The 16,351-nt window shown below is 37.7% G+C and overlaps 2 pseudogenes; both read right to left on the minus strand.

Annotated features, from left to right (window-relative positions):
• Positions 1–4,135: 4,135 nt before the first annotated feature.
• LOC130863186 (putative olfactory receptor 2B8) lies at positions 4,136–5,060 on the minus strand (annotated as a pseudogene).
• Positions 5,061–15,013: 9,953 nt separating this feature from the next.
• On the minus strand, positions 15,014–15,983 carry LOC130862986 (olfactory receptor 10C1-like; annotated as a pseudogene).
• Positions 15,984–16,351: the final 368 nt, after the last annotated feature.

Raw genomic sequence — 16,351 nt, forward strand, 5'->3', positions numbered from 1 at the left:
AGATATGGATCTGTTTTCAGTGATATGGAGGTGCTTATCCAGAGGCAACACCCAGGATCACCCTGACACAGATTATCCATAACCAAACTCACAGGCCTCTCTGGAGAGCTACCAGCAATAAAACCGCTCCCCTAATTATTGTACCCAGAGATGTCCTATGCTGATAATCACATTATCTAATAAACTGAAAACAGTTGCTGTTGTCAAGACTCCTGCAATCAATTTTCTCTTTTTATAGTCACTTTTTAAATTAAGAATTCTGGCTCTATATTATTAAAGATTTCTATTGATTGATCTCTTTTGTCTAAAGTGTGTTTAATGCTAGCTAAAAGTCTTTGAGGCATTCTTTAGTAGTGTGTTCATGCAAACCCTGTGAGACATAGTTTCTATATCCTTGGACCAAGGTCTCCTGGTAATGCCCTAGTCTAAGCCATACACCCGTGTTTTTGTTTTCCCTCAATGGTCTGCTCCAGTGGGTCTCCTAGTGGAGGTTTTTTCATCCTGTGTTTTTGCTAAATGAGATTTTCACAAAAAAATTAATTTTACATATCAAGTTATGTACATTAGATGATAATTTCTGAACTGTGATTACTGTATTCAGAATATTAGGTGATTTTATTAAATAACATGATCTTAGAAATCCAGTCCCTTCCAGGCAAAACAAGACAAGAAATTTGTAGAACTAAAAAATGATTATGAATTCCTCGGTTCTCAGATTCAGCCTTCTCTAGTTAGTTTGTAAAATTCTTTAAATGTTTAAATAATGTAAAATGCATGTTCTTTTGGTTTTCTTTAACTAGTCTAAGCAGAGGTAAAAGAACTTATAAAATTTCAAATTGGACAAAATAAGAAGAAAATTTATTTCTTAAAGCCATTAAATCTAAATTTAAAAGTCACCCCAATTATCTTTAATTTGTCTTATTAACTCTCAAATATCAAATTAAACAACCCATTAACAACATTAAAAATTAAGCTTGATTACTGAAATTGATTGAAGTAATTTTTTGTGGAACTGTCCTGTTTAAAGTTAGATTGTTAACTTGTGGGTATTTTTATTACATTTACAATAGAGTTTACCCACTGTTCACTGCTTCTGTCTGATTCCAAGAAGCCAGACATTGCTACACAGCCAACATTATTAAGTAACATCAAAGGGAAGGTAATGGACCAAGATCTCAATAGATAAACAGTTTTCAAATAAAATTACAACACCTTGATTTCTGATTTAAAATTACTATAAAGATGTAGGAATCGAGCCAGTGTGAAGTATTCAGCATTCAGAAAGCATGATAGATCAGCAGACCAAAATGGAGGGCTCAGTCACAAATACTTGACATTTTCAGTGGCTTTGCTTATGACTTTCTCTAGTTTTTGATAAAACAATTTAAAATATTTATCATACTTTATTAATGCATGTGTCTTTGTGCACAAAGCATACAGATACCAAAGAAGTAAGAGAACTATTGGATTCCCTAGAGCTGGAATTGTCTGTCAGAGTCCACAATATACAGTGAATGTACAGATGACAGACCAACAGGCAGATCCTCGGAAAGTGTATACGTCCATGTCCACATGGAGCAACCCGATTTTAGAAAAATCACTGTCATATATGTAAAAACCTTGTGAAGCCATGACTTTTCCCTTCAAAATGGAATTCCTTCCCAAAACACTTCAGCAGTGTGACTTCTGCACAGACAAGGGAGTAACCTTGCTCCATCCCCCACCCACCACACACAAACCAGGAGGCCTTAGGGTGATATCATTCATTCTTTGTTCTAATAGTCAAATTTACATAGAGACAATCTCACAAAAGTGCCTGTTGACAGACTACATAAAAATTTCTGTAGAAAACAGGTACTTGGTGGGTGGAATTTGCTTCTTTTCTTTCTTTATATTTGCCATTGGGAGTCATTTTATTTCTATGTTCCTTTAGGTGTGATTCCATAATCCAATTTTAAAAAGTGGTTGGATACTCTCATAATATTTGCGCTGCTGTTGTGCTACTATAGTTTGCAGGTGGATGCTAGATCCTGTTGATGGGTGTAGATGGGTGGATGGTGATAGTGGATCACTCATTTACCATCAATTGTACTATTCTCTGCGAGAGTATGTTCACATAAGTAGTAATGTCAGTTCATAGACACTAAAAATGATCCACAAAAAGAGTTATTTGGGAATAGCTTAAAGAGTAATAAAAAAGAGGGCGTAAGTGGGGTAAAAAGCAAGAAAACTCTTATGCAGCAAATACTGCATTTAAATCTACAGAAAATGTTCTCATTGCCACAGCTATAAATAGCCAACAAATCTATGAACAAAATATCTCACAAAGGAGTAGCAAAAAGTTACTTTGCAACCTGTTTTGTGAGATTATACTCTTTTTAGAGTCTGGTAGCAAGGTAAACTGTGCCTTTGTCAGCTAGAGACCTAGAAGTAGCTCTCTATTGAGGCCAGCGGCCTGATTTTTACTAATGAAGAGAACTGAGAAGACATCTGAAGCTTTGTAGGAGGAGCTGGTATGCTTTCTGCTCTTAAACTGACAAAGCTATAATCAATCAGCATAGTCATCAACACCATGAGAGATCTGAGAAAAATAAATAACATTAAAAAACATATTAAAGGCTTATCTAATATAATCAAGTTGGCTTCATCCCAGTGATGCAAACATGATTCAGCATGCAGAAATCAATAGACATAATCCACCACATAAACAGACTAAAAGACAAAAACCATGTAATCATCTCATTGGATGCTGAAAAGGCCTTTGACAAAATCCAACATCCTTTCTTGGTAAAAGTCCTAGAGAGCTTAGGGATACAAGGGATATGCTTCAATACAATAAAGACAATTTATAGTAAACCCATAGCCAACATCAACCTAAATGGAGAGAAACTCAAAACATTTCCTATGAAACAAGACAAGATTGTCTACTATTTCCATACCTATCCAATATAGGACTTAAATTCTTACCTAGAACAATAAAACAACTGAAGAAAATCAAGGGACTACAAATAGGAAAGACTGACAGACAGAAAGACTATGACAACGTGCACAAGACCTTCAAAGGTTCAAACTAGAAAAAAATTCAGCACTGAGAAGAGGAGTATGGCAGGCTTCATGCTTAGGAGAAGTTACTTAACACAAGACAAACTCCATGCTGATGGTGTGTGTGTGTGTGTGTGTACCTTTTGTTTTGTTTTGTTTTTGTCTTACTAACTTTTTCTATTAGATTTTCATTCTTTTTGTTTTTTGTTGCTTCTCTTTTCTTTTTCTTTTTGAGAGGAAAAAAAATCCATGAAGTTGGGTGGGTAGGGAGTTAGAGATGATAAAGGAGTTGGGGGAAGGCAAAGAATATGGTCAAAATATATTATATGAAAAATAATAACAATTTTCAGTTCATCATAAAATAAATGAAATCCTTTCTTCAAAAATTGGAAGGAAGATAATGACTTAAGTTAATAAAAAACCACAATATTATTGAATAACAAATAGTGTAATGGTAATTCCCTAGCATGATAGATAATTTCTGTATACTATCAAAAACTGGAACCAAAAAATCTGTTATGCTCTGTTCCTTACATGCAGAGAAATCACAATGGAAACAAATCTATTACACAATGCAATATGAGATAAAAAATACATTGTGAGGAAGACTGAGGAAAGTAACACAGTCAGAAGGATTTTATGGGGCCCTCTTCTCATTACTGTCCTCCACAGCAGTGCAGATCATTACCACAGCCACTCATTTATCAGGAAGGTAACTCAAAATACTGATTAAAGGAAGACTAGATATGAAACTTTATCTTTATCTTTATAACATGCAAAATATTGAAGGTAGGAAATTATATTTCATTTTGTTTGTGTATGGCACAAAATGACTAAATTTCATGTAGATGTGTTTTTACACTTTTAAAAAGTTGCTACCCCTATTCATTTTCCACACAACATTTCTAATAAAATTTAATATTTACTTAATCATTTTTTGTTTTGTTGAACTAATTGACTATTTCATATAAACAATAACAAGTAGTCACACTCAGGATAGTTTTTCTGATTAAAAGAATAATGGCTGTTAGCAAGTCTGCTCTGGAACCAAGGACTGGATTTCAATAGGACCTGTTTTCACCTAAGCTAAATTCTATCCTTGCTCTTGTTCTCTTCCAAGTATCTTCTTCACTGCTGCCTTGACATCCTTGTTCCTCAAGGTATAGATAAGAGGGTTAAGCATTGGGGTCATGAGTCCATAGAAGAGTGCCAAAAGCTTGCCCTTCAGTTTTGCTGAGCTGCTGTTAGGTGCCATGTATGCATATCCACTGATGGCAGAGCCATAGCACATTACGACCACCAAAAGATGGGACCCACAAGTGTGAAAAGCCTTCTTCCGACCTTCAGAAGACTGTATCCTTATGACTGCTCTGACAATATTGACATAAGAGAAAAGAATTAACCCAAGTGGGATAACTTTTATGACAACCACAGCAGCATACATCTCTATCTCATTGACCCAGGTGTCAACGCATGATAACTGAAGCATGGCAGGTACCTCACAGAAGAAATTCTCTATCTGGTATTTCCCACAACGAGGCAACAAAGAAGTCAGGACTGTCTGCACCAAGGAGTTGCTGAAACCAGTTACCCAGGCTACTGCTGCCAACAGCTGAGAGTGCATGACAACTGTGTGACGCCGAGGCTGGCAGATGGCCACATAGCGATCACAAGCCATGATGGAGAGAAGGACACATGAGGAAGATGAACAGTTGTGCTATGCATCCCTCATAGCTGATGCTTCTCTTATGGCTCTGTATATTTATCAGCATCTGGGGGACAGTAGAAGTAGTATAGCAGAGATCTAAAAAGGAAAGGTTGGCCAGGAAGAAATACATGGGGGTATGGGGTTTAGGATCAAGGCGAGACAAAATGATAATAGCTGAATTACCAAAGAGGGTCAATATATAGAAGATGGAGACGTCGACAAGGAGAGCCATCTCCAGTCGGGGCCATTCAGAAAAGCCTACCAGAACAAAGCCGCTGGTGTGATGAGGGGTGCTATTGAGCCTTCTCATTGCTGGAATTCCATACTGAAAAATATCAATAATAGAGCTTTGCCGTCCTGGTTATCCTTAATGTTTCATGTAGTAAAGAAACTGGATAGGGGATGCTGAAACAAAACCATGAATAACTTCATTTTATTTCTGCAATAAGAAAAATAGTATTAACAGCTGTGCATGTATAGTCTGTCATCCGTTCTTATACCCACATTTTTACAAGTAAAGAGTTTTAGAAAGTCAAATTAGAACCACACTGGTAACCCCAACACTTGAAAGGCTGAAGCAAGAGGATTTATGTGAAAGAAAGGCCAGCACGGATTGCAGAGTGAGGCTCTGTGTCTCTCCATTGCTCCCGCAAGCTACCTAAATACCGAACAAAAATAAAGAAATAAAAGGCAAATATAATAAAGATGTATTATATGATACTTGTTATCAGGTGTTGTATCTATTAACACAGAAGAAAGTGAAAACCTCACTGAAGCTTCATTAAGTTTGTAATTTACTCAAAATATTTTTGAACATAATTTTTTTCAATTGAACTTGCCTTCCTGTAGGTTCTTTTATTTATTTTTTAAAAGAGAACAAACTATCCTTTTTTTTTTTCATTTCACGTACCAATACCCCCTCCTCCCCTCCTCCCATTCCCTCCACCTTTCCCCCAACCCCATTCATGCCTCAGAGAGAGTAAGGCACATTCCTGCAGGTTCTTAATACTTTTGTATAATAGAAGTTTGAAATTGCTACCCATGAAAAGCAGTCAGTTGGTGGTGACAAATATACTTCTTTTTCTTTTCTTTTCTGTTTTTTTTTTTTTTTGTAGAATCTTCTTTCTGCTTAATATAATTAAGACAACAAGGATAAAACCTCTAAAACGCAGGATAATGTGCATGTAAAATTAATATACAAAGATGTTTAGCCACAGAATAATGAGGAGTTAACATCACTGAGACTGATGGTATAAAATGTGTCCTTTTTTGTTTATGTAAAGAAACATACACACAGCGGGGCAGTGGTGGCACATGCCTTTAATCCCAGCACTTCCCTTGGAAGGCAAAGGCAGGCAGATCTCCATGAGTTCAAGGCCATTCTGTTCTACAAGAGCGAATTCCAGAACAGGCTCCAAAGCTACCAAGAAACCTGTCTCAAAAACAAACAAACAAAAAACAAAAAAAGGAAAAAGAAACATACACACACACATACACCAACAGTCAAATAACACAAACTATAAAAGTCAGTTTCCAGAGATGATCTCATTTTTTTCCAATTTAGTCATACTTCCTACATGAGGAAAATTCTCACATGATTTCTTAAAATTTTGCATTATATTCATGTAATCTTCCTGAAGCTAGAATGATTGTTTATATATTCAGCTTTATGCAGCAGAATGGGAAAAGTTGTGAAGAATATTTTTAAAAATTATCTGGTACTTGTTTGTGTTGTGACAGCCACCAAAAATATGGCTATGTACATATGCAAATTGATTGCACGTATGTGTACTTTGTATATTTCATGCTCCTTTGTGTAAAATAAACACTTGGTTTAAATGAGAACAAATTACTCAAATTACACAGTTGAAGTACAAGGTTATATAAGTGTAATATTGTTGTTAAGATACCAAACATTATCACGACTCTTGGTAAAAAGGTTTTGTAACCACTTTAGAGATAATGTTTAATGTAATTTAAGAATTGTTTTAATCCCAAAATAAAGATATGTATAATTCTATTCCTTCACTTACTATAGAATTTTTGACAGTTTTATATGAATTTGTTTTTATCACCATCTTATTTTTGACAAAGTTGTACATGCTGTCTATAAATAATTTGAGAAATTTGAGAAATATGACTAAATATAGTGAATTATTCATGTGATAATAAATCCTAATAATTATTGTTGAAAACACTTTACCTCAGCTCTGTTAGCATTTTTCAATAATAGAAGGTATCATTTTACCTATAGTCACCCCTTTGTATGATAGATTTCTTGTTCTTATCTCTCTTGTTTCACTGAAATGTCTTATTCTTTGCTAATTATCTATGCAATTCCTTCTGTACCTCTCCAGCATCCCAGTAACTTTTGTTCAGCTCTGGTTCTGCCAGATCTTACATGCTGTTTGTCCAGCCAACAAAAGTAGTTATCTCGGAATAACTCATTATATGAAGCAGACACAATATAAAAGGTGAAATATTTTCTCACTTTTTTTAGATATATTTAATTGAAATCATGAAAAAAACACAAAAATAAAAAATGTGTTCTTTGCCTTTCATAGAATTAACAATTTTATTTTACAATTGTATTACTTTTTTCCATATTTCTTTTTTATTTTATTTATTTATTTATTTATTTATTTATTTATTTATTTATTTGGATTTTCGAGACAGGGTTTCTCCGTAGCTTTCTGGTTCCTGTCCTGGAACTAGCTCTTGTAGACCAGGCTGGCCTCGAACTCACAGAGATTCGCCTGCCTCTGCCTCCCGAGTGCTGGGATTAAAGGCGTGCGCCACCACCACCCGGCTTTCCATGTTTCATTTAGTGATTGTGCTTTGTTTTCTACTAACCAATTACAATAGATGTGGCTAAATATAGTTCCCCTCCAAGGAACATTGTAGTTCCTCTTACTGATATTTGTCATACTTGACATTATGGTTTCAATTATTTCCTGTCAGAGCCCTCAATGAAGACATCAGGAGCTGTTGTTTGGAACAGAGAAAACATCCATGCATTTCATCTCAGTCACTTTATAGCCCTCATAGTGGAATTACTGGCTAGGGAAGATGTCATAGAAATTCAGTGATTGGATGTAAGAGAGTAGATATGGAACAAAAAAAATTTCATGACATGAAAAATTTCAGGTTGATTAATAACCCACAATGGCAAAGAATGTTTTGGTCACCAGTTTCCTTGTGGTTCATGAATTTCATAATGGATATAAGCAGAACCATTTGATAAATTGAGGAGATAAACATCCTAAGTATAATTTGAGTTACCAGATCATAGTAATAAACAGATTGTTCTTTTGCATGTACCAATAAGCATTCCTTTTGGATTTAACTGAGATAAACATGAGAATTAATATTTTACGAAAAGAAAGGTGTAAGACTTTTAGCCTTCATGGATGGTCTTTGGACAATAGAGAACATCTGGAAATGGTATTTAAAGTGTAACAAACCACAAAATTGGATTTCACTCATGGTGGCATTTCATCTTGAACAGCATGACTTCTACATTTTTAAAGTATATGATTCATTACTAATTTTAAGGAAAACACAGCTAAAAGAAATTTTTAAAATTTCTAAATGAAATGGTGTTTCCTGAGAAAATTTTCCAAATAGCCTTTATTATTCTGAGAAAGTTTATAAGACAGAGTAGATATGTTTAGAGGTTTACTTAGAAAATAATATTTATAGCTATTTTAAACAAATAGTTGACAACAATTATTCAAAAAATGTTCTCATGCTTACATTCATAAAAAAATGTAGCCTTTCAGTTTTAAGCAGAAAAGGAGTTTATGTGTAGGGTGCATGATCAGATTGCCATGGGTAGAAGGCTCCTAATAACCTGTCTTTTCATTGTTTTTCTTTTTGCAAGCTAACTAGAGTGATAATAAACTCATTGAGCATTTGCAAGGTTCATTGTGGGTAAGCAGTGCAAATAAAAAATGTAGACTCCCTAATCCTCAGTGGCCATTCTTTGCAGATTATAGCTAATACATATAGAATTATGACTATGTGGTAAAGAGGAATCCAGATTCTTGATTATTTAAATCATTTCTCAAACCTATAAGTTGGTTTCTTATGAAATCTCCTTTGGTTTTGAGGACAATGTCAGTTCATGCTTTAGCATAACTACCTGGCACAGCTTCTCCTGCCATTCACTTGGCTATCCTGATGGATGAAACTAGTAATCCAATCTCAATATCACCCATGATGGTCAAGTTTAAGATGACTAGCCGGGTGGTGGTGGCGCACGCCTTTAATCCCAGCACTCGGGAGGCAGAGGCAGGCGGATCTCTGTGAGTTCAAGTCCAGCCTGGTCTACAAGAGCTAGTTCCAGGACAGGAACCAAAAGCTACAGAGAAACCCTGTCTCGAAAATCAAAAAAAAAAAAAAAAAAAGATGACTTTGGTTTAATTTATTGTAAATTAATTTTTTTATTGACTGTAGTAATTTTAATTCCCAATCCCTGTTGTGCCTCTCTCCTGCATTGCTTATAGCCTCTAACTGTGAAACAAATGTTTTTACTATCATTACAGTTCACAAAGCAATACTTTGAAAAATATAAGAAATAAAAGTAAAGTTACCGGTTTTAGAATACTGACTGCTCATCCTAATGGAAGATGTGTCTCGGGTTTCTGGGTACCTCACTTCTTAGGCTGGCTTCACCTTTCGCTTCTGTAGTTCCTTGCAGCTCTGAACCTTCGGTGTATCTAACCCTCACCACAAATCTGACTCTGCTTATTTTGTAAGTCACATTTGCCTATAATCTGCCTTTTAACCCTTGTAGACTAGTGACATTAGAACCAAATGTGTTAGAAATTCTGACCTTAGGGAGTCAGTCCCTCTGTTGCAATTAAGCAGAATTCAAGTAAATGAGAATTTTGGCCATGGGGGAAAATACAAGAAATAGCAGCATAAATTATTATTTTTTTTTATTCTTTTTTACTTAAAATTTCCAACTGCTCCCCGTTTCCCATTTCCCTCCCCCTCCTCCCACATATTGCCCCCTCCCCCTGTTCCCCTCCCCCTATCCCCACTCCACTTCTCCTAGTCCACTCCCCCTCCCTCTCGATACTGAAGAGCAGTCCAAATTCCCTGCTCTACATGAAGACCAAGGTCCTCCCACTTCTATCTAGGTCCAGGAAGGTGAGCATCCAAACAGGCTACGCTCCCACAAAGCCAGTTCATGTATTAGGATCGAAACCTAGTGCCATTGTCCTTGGCTTCTCATCAGCCTTCATTGTCCGCCTTGTTCAGAGAGTCCAGTTTCAACCCATGCTTATTCAGTCCCAGTCCAGCTGGCCTTGGAGAGCTCCCAATAGATCAGTTCCACTGTCACAGTGGGTGGGTGCACCCCTCGTGGTCCTGATTTCCTTGCTCATGTTCTCCCTCCTTCTGCTCCTCATTTGGACCTTAAGAGCTCAGACGGTTGATCCAAATTGGGTCTCTGTCTCTCTCTCGATCCATCGCCAGATGAAAGTTCCTGTGCCATTCTCCTTGGCCTCTCGTCAGCTCTCATTGTCCACCACATTAAGAGAGTCCGGTTTTATCCCATGTTTTTTTCAGTAGCAGTCCAGCTGGCCTTGGTGAGCTCCCAATAGATCGGCCCCCCTGTCTCAGTGGTTGGGTGCACCCCTCATGGTCCTGACTTCCTTGTTCATGTTCTCTCTCCTTCTGCTCCTCATTATAACCTTGGGAGCTCAGTCCGGTGCTCCAGTGTGGGTCTCTGTCTCTATCTCCATCCATCGCTAGATGAAGGTTCTATGGCGATATGCAAGATATTCATCAGTATGATTATAGGATAGGTTCATTTCAGGTTCCCTATCCTCAGGTGCCCCAATGAGCTAACTGGGGACATTGCCCTGGGAAACTCATACCTTAGTTAAGGCAGCATAAATTATTACAAAGCTATTAAATTCTATGTGATTCTTCTACTGGTCTCATCTCACTTTTTAAAAAATTATCTATTTCTTTTGTGTAATACACACTGAAGACACTTTATATTTAAAGTTACATTTAATTTTGAAGATGCCCCCTAGCTGCTGGACTGACCCTCAGTTCTCCTTGAGACTCTTTCCAGTAAGGATGCTCTGAGATACTAATGAACTGTGCCTTACAGTTGCCTGCTTTTGAAATTAGGTTAATAAGCAGCATGTAATTAATATTATTTGTGACTGGTTTCTGTTGTCTAACATTTATGCTTTTCACATATCATTCCACCTATGAAAAGAAGATGTACAACAGCAATTATACTTTTGGTTATATTTAGGGGCACATGATGTGGAAAGAACTTTCTCGTATATATCTTTCAATGAACAAATGAATAATTTTTATTTTTTGCTAAATCTAGGAATGTAATTTCTTTTTTCCATATTTACAAGTAATTTTTTCTTTTTTATTATTATTTCATTAAAAATTTCTACCTTCTCCCCTCCTCCCATTTCCCTCCCGCTCCCCCCATTCCTCTTCCCCTCCCTCTCCAGTCCAAAGAGCAGTCAGGGTTCCCTGCCCTGTGGGAAGTCCAAGGTCCTCCCCGCTCCATCCAGGACTAGGAAGGTGAGCATCCAAACAGACTAGGCTCCCACAAAGTCATTACATGCAGTAGGATCAAAACCCAGTGCCATTGTCCTTGGCTTCTCAGTCAGTCCTCCTTGTCAGCCACCTCAGGGAGTCTGGTTTGATCACATGCTCCATCATCCAGCTGGCCTTGGTGAGTTCCCAATAGATCAGCCCCACCGTCTCAGTGGGTGGGTGCACCCCTCGTGGTCCTGACTTCCTTGCTCATGTTCTCCCTCATTCTGCTCCTCATTTGGACCTTGGGAGCTCAGTCCATTGCTCCAAAGTGGGTCTCTGTCTCTATCTCCATCCATCGCCAGACGAAGGTTCTATGGTGATATGCATATGGCTATAGGACAGGGTCATTTCAGGCTCCCTCTCCTCAGCCGCCCAAGGATCTAGCTGGGAACATCTCCATGGACACCTGGGAATATCTCTAGAATCAAGTCTCTCGCCAACCCTAAAATGGCTCCCTTAATTAAGATATATACTTCCCTACTCCCATATCCACCCTGCCTTCATCCCAACTGTCCCATTCCCCCAAGCTCTCCCCCTTCTCCCCTTCTCACTTTTTTCTCCCCATTTCCCATTACCCCGACCCCACCCCACCCCCAAGTTTCCAATTTTTGCCTGGCAATCTTGTCTCCTTCCAATATCAGGAGGATAATTATGTTTTTCTTTGGGTTCATCTTATTTAGCTCCTCTAGGATCTCATATTATAGAGTCAATGTCCTTTATTTATGGCTAGAATCCACTTATGAGTGAGTACATACCATGTTCCTCTTTTTGGGTCTGGGTTACCTCACTCAGGATAGTGTTTTCTATTTCCATCCATTTGCATGCAAAATTCACGATGTCATTGTTTTTTACCGCTGAGTAGTACTCTAATATGTATATATTCCACACTTTCTTCATCTATTCTTCTATTGAAGGGCATCTAGGTTGTTTCCAGGTTCTGGCTATTACAAATAATGCTGCTATGAACATAGTTGAACAAATGCTTTTGTAGTATGATAGAGCATCTGTTGGAGGAATGTAATTTCTTATCTAAATGTTAGAGCATATTCATTTTTAATAAAGATTGCCAACCAGGTTACAAAAGGATTGAAATAATTTATGCTCCAGCTGTCATCAATCTTCATTTCCTTTAAAGCCTCTTAGATTGGTCATATCATGTTTTATAAAATTATTATTTATCCATTTTGTTTTGTATATTAAAAAATCACCGTTAAGACAATAATAATTATGCTGAAATAAACATGAATATGTGTACATATTTTTCTATGCACCTACATATACATATAAATAACATAATATTTTCTTCAACTCAAATATTCAAATAATGTAACTGTTGATTCAGTTAATGTTTGGTAATGGTTAAGCATGTTAAAAGTTTGTTATTTTCGGACAATGAGGACTACTGAGAACTGAAGAACAATGGCAATGGGTTTTGATCCTATTGCATGTAATGGCTTTGTGGGAGCCCAGGTAGTTTGGATGCTCACCTTAATAGACCTGGATGGAGGTGGGTGGTCCTTGGACCTCCCACAGGGCAGGGAAACCTGCTTGCTCTTTGGGCTAAGGAGGGAGGAAGCCTTGATTGGGGGAGGGGGGAATGGGAGGTGGTGGCGGGGAAGAGGCAGAAATCTTTAATAATTAAATAAATTAATTAATTAATAAAAAAGTGTTATTTGACTAATTGGATATGAAATACATTTAAAATTTGAGAATCCTTTCTGATTTAAGGTGAAGAATTTAGTTCTGCTCAGTAAACTTCACAAGCTTATCATGAGCGCATTCTTCTCCTTAAATCTGACGTGCTATAAATATCAATTCAATCTAAGCAGCTGAAAACTGTTCACACCTTCCTCCATCACATGTGTGTCTGTGTGTGTGTATGTATAGAGCAGGTGTAATGCTCAACTATGTTCATATCAGCATTATTTGTAATAGCAAAACCCTTAAACTATAAATTCTCATCAAATGAAGAATGCATAAATAAAATGTAGTATGTTTACATAATGGAGTACCACACAGCAGAAAAAATAATGACATCTTGAAATTATCAGACAAATGGATGGATCTAGAAAAAATCATATTGAGTGAGGTAACCAAGACCCAGAAAGACAAATATAATATGTACTCAGTCGTAATAGCTTTTAGAAATACTTCCAGCTGTCATGGGTGCAATATTATTTCTGTGGGATCTTTTAAAAACTAAAATGAAACTTAAGTTTCAAGATTACTATCTGGTACAATTGCATATAGTCTCTGAGTAGTTGGTAGGGTTTTTCTGAAGTTCTTACTTGAAGATCTGGCCAGAATGTTGTAAGAAAGCACGCCATCAAAGCTAGCCAAGCTGGAATTATCTTGAGCATTTTGTAGCTCAAAACCTATCCTAGTGTGGTGGAGATGAGGCTGATACAAGTCTGTTATAGAGCTGGAGGTGTCAAAAGGAGTTGGATTTGAAAGAGAGAAGGGAGAGACTAAGATCTGCAATTGGCCTACCTGTTTCCATAGCCTGCAGGGCCTGCTAATCCCAGGGAATGCCTGCAGATGATACGTACTGGGATATCAGTATGAAGAAATATTGGGTGAAGAAATATTGTAGGAGAAGGTCTTCATGGACTGTTGGGTAGGGTTTCAGAGAGGAGGGGCTACTACAGTGGGTGTGCTGCTGCAGAGCTGGGATGAGACTGGAGATGGGACTGGGAAGAATGGAGGGAGAGGTAAAGACATTCAGTTAACCGAGCGGCTTCCCTGGCCTGAATGACCTGCAAGTTCCAAAATATTGACCATTTAGCATTAAAAAAACTTCCATGGAAACACTTGAAAATAAACGTTTTCTTTAATATTTTAAAGCAAATAGTTTCAAATTAACATTTCAGCATATTGTAATATTTACACTGTTTTAGTTAATTACAATTTACAAAAGAATTCAAAGACTTTTAGCATGTGACATTATAAAATAAAGACATGAACTGATATAAGACCATTATATAGTTACTTTAGAACAAAGATTTGTGTGTGATATAACTGGATAGGAAGCAGAAGTCTTGGGGGCATCAGGGACTAGAATTTGCAAAACTTCTGAGATATCGCAATTTAGATTTTCATCCTGAACTAAAACATAATAGAATGCTCTCTATTGTATTGGTCTCTTTAGTTGTATCCCTTAGTGTTTGAAATCATTTCAGAATTAGTAATTAGAACACAGCCCTGGATGAAGAGATACTTTCAAAATTACAAAGATACTCAATATAAATTGGAACTGGAGGTTACTCTCGTGCTTGCCAGTTCCCAGATGAACTTGCAGAGGTTTAATATTACTTATAATTGTTTTGCCAATGTCTCAGGCATATTACTGACGAGTTCCCACAATTAAATTAACCAGTTTTTGCTATTCTGTGTATTACCATGTGGCTGGGCCTTACTGGGAATAATCTGGCATCTTTTTCCTTCAGCGTCTCCCAGACTCCACCTTCTTTTTCCTGTTTGGATTTCCTGCCTAGCTACATTCTGCCCTGCCATAGGCTAAAACAGCTTTATTCATCAACCAATAAAAGCAATATTCATTCACAACATAAGAATGACATCCCGGATCAATAAGTCAGACAGAAAATGTATCAATATTTGTTTGTTTACTCTGGTTCTATATTCATGTTTATTAGTGAATAATTCTGTGTGGTTCTGTTGTTACCTATTCCTGCTCAGAACTTTTCTCAAGCCCAAAGTTCTCCTCAGGGCTGCCTTGACTTTCTTGTTCCGTAAACTATAGATGATGGGGTTCAGCATGGATGTCACCGCTGTATAGAAGAGGGCCAAGAATTTGGCTAGTCATTCCTGGTGAGTAACTAGCCTTGGGCCTCAAGTAGGAAATAGATGCTGAGCCATAGAAGAGTGTGACTACAAGTAGGTGGGAGGAAGAGGTAGAGAGAGCTTTATGGCGTCCCTCAGGTGAAGGCATCAGCAGCACGGCAATCAGAATCCTGACATAGGAAGAAATAATCAGAAAAAATGGGCTGGATATGCAGAGGACTGCCGCCACAAAGACGACAGCCTTGTTTTGGGATGTATCTCCACAGGCAAGTGCCAGGAGGGGTGGAAGGTCACAGAAGAAGTGGTCTATCTCACAGGGCCCACAGAAGTCCAAAGAAAAAATAAAATTCGTCTGTCCCAACCCTACTATGCATCCCATTCCCCATGAAACCATTGCCAAATGGGCACATACCCCATGGCTCATTCGGGTTGCATACTGGAGTGGGTAGCATAAGGCTATGCAGCGGTCAAAAGCCATGGCTACCAGTAGACAGCACTCAGTTATTCCAAAGAATGAGAAGAAAAACATCTGTGTGGCACAAACCTCCCAAGAGATCCCTCGAGACTCACTCACAAGACTCTTCAGCATCTTGTTTATGACAGAGCAAGTGTAGCCAATCTCCAGGAGAGACAAGTAGGCCGGGAAAAAGTACATGGGTGTGTGCAGGGATGGACTTGTAAAGATGGCAAGGGCTATGAGTGCATTGCCTGTCAGTGATACCAAGAACATGAGGAGGATGAGGGTGAACAGGAGGAAGCACTCTCCAGGGACTTCAGAGAACTTAGCAAATGCAAAGCGTTTGACAGACAAGCTGTTCTCCAGCCACAGGGAGCAATTGACACTCATCTCCTGGAAGAGAGAAGAGCAAGTCATTAGAAGGATTCTTGCAGGTGGGGGAAATTATTCAATTTAATACTTAAGATCCTCAGTTAAGTCAGAGACAGAATCTTCATCTTCAGCCATAAAATTAGTGTTTACAAACAAGTATTTATCATCACAGAGTTTCATATCTAACCTTTTTCTCTGCTTACCACATCAAGTGATTTTCCAACGTGTACTGAACATTATACTGAGTGACTCAGGACTTAGGACAGGTGCTGTACCCTTGTATTCCCAGCCCTGATGAAGCTGAGGCAGGAAGCTTACCATTGGTTTGAGTTCAGCCTCACTTGTGGAGTAAGATATCAGCCAAATAAAAGAAAAGGAAATCATTA

This window comes from Chionomys nivalis, chromosome 20, assembly GCF_950005125.1.
Source record: "Chionomys nivalis chromosome 20, mChiNiv1.1, whole genome shotgun sequence".
Classification (NCBI taxonomy): Eukaryota; Metazoa; Chordata; class Mammalia; order Rodentia; family Cricetidae; genus Chionomys; species Chionomys nivalis.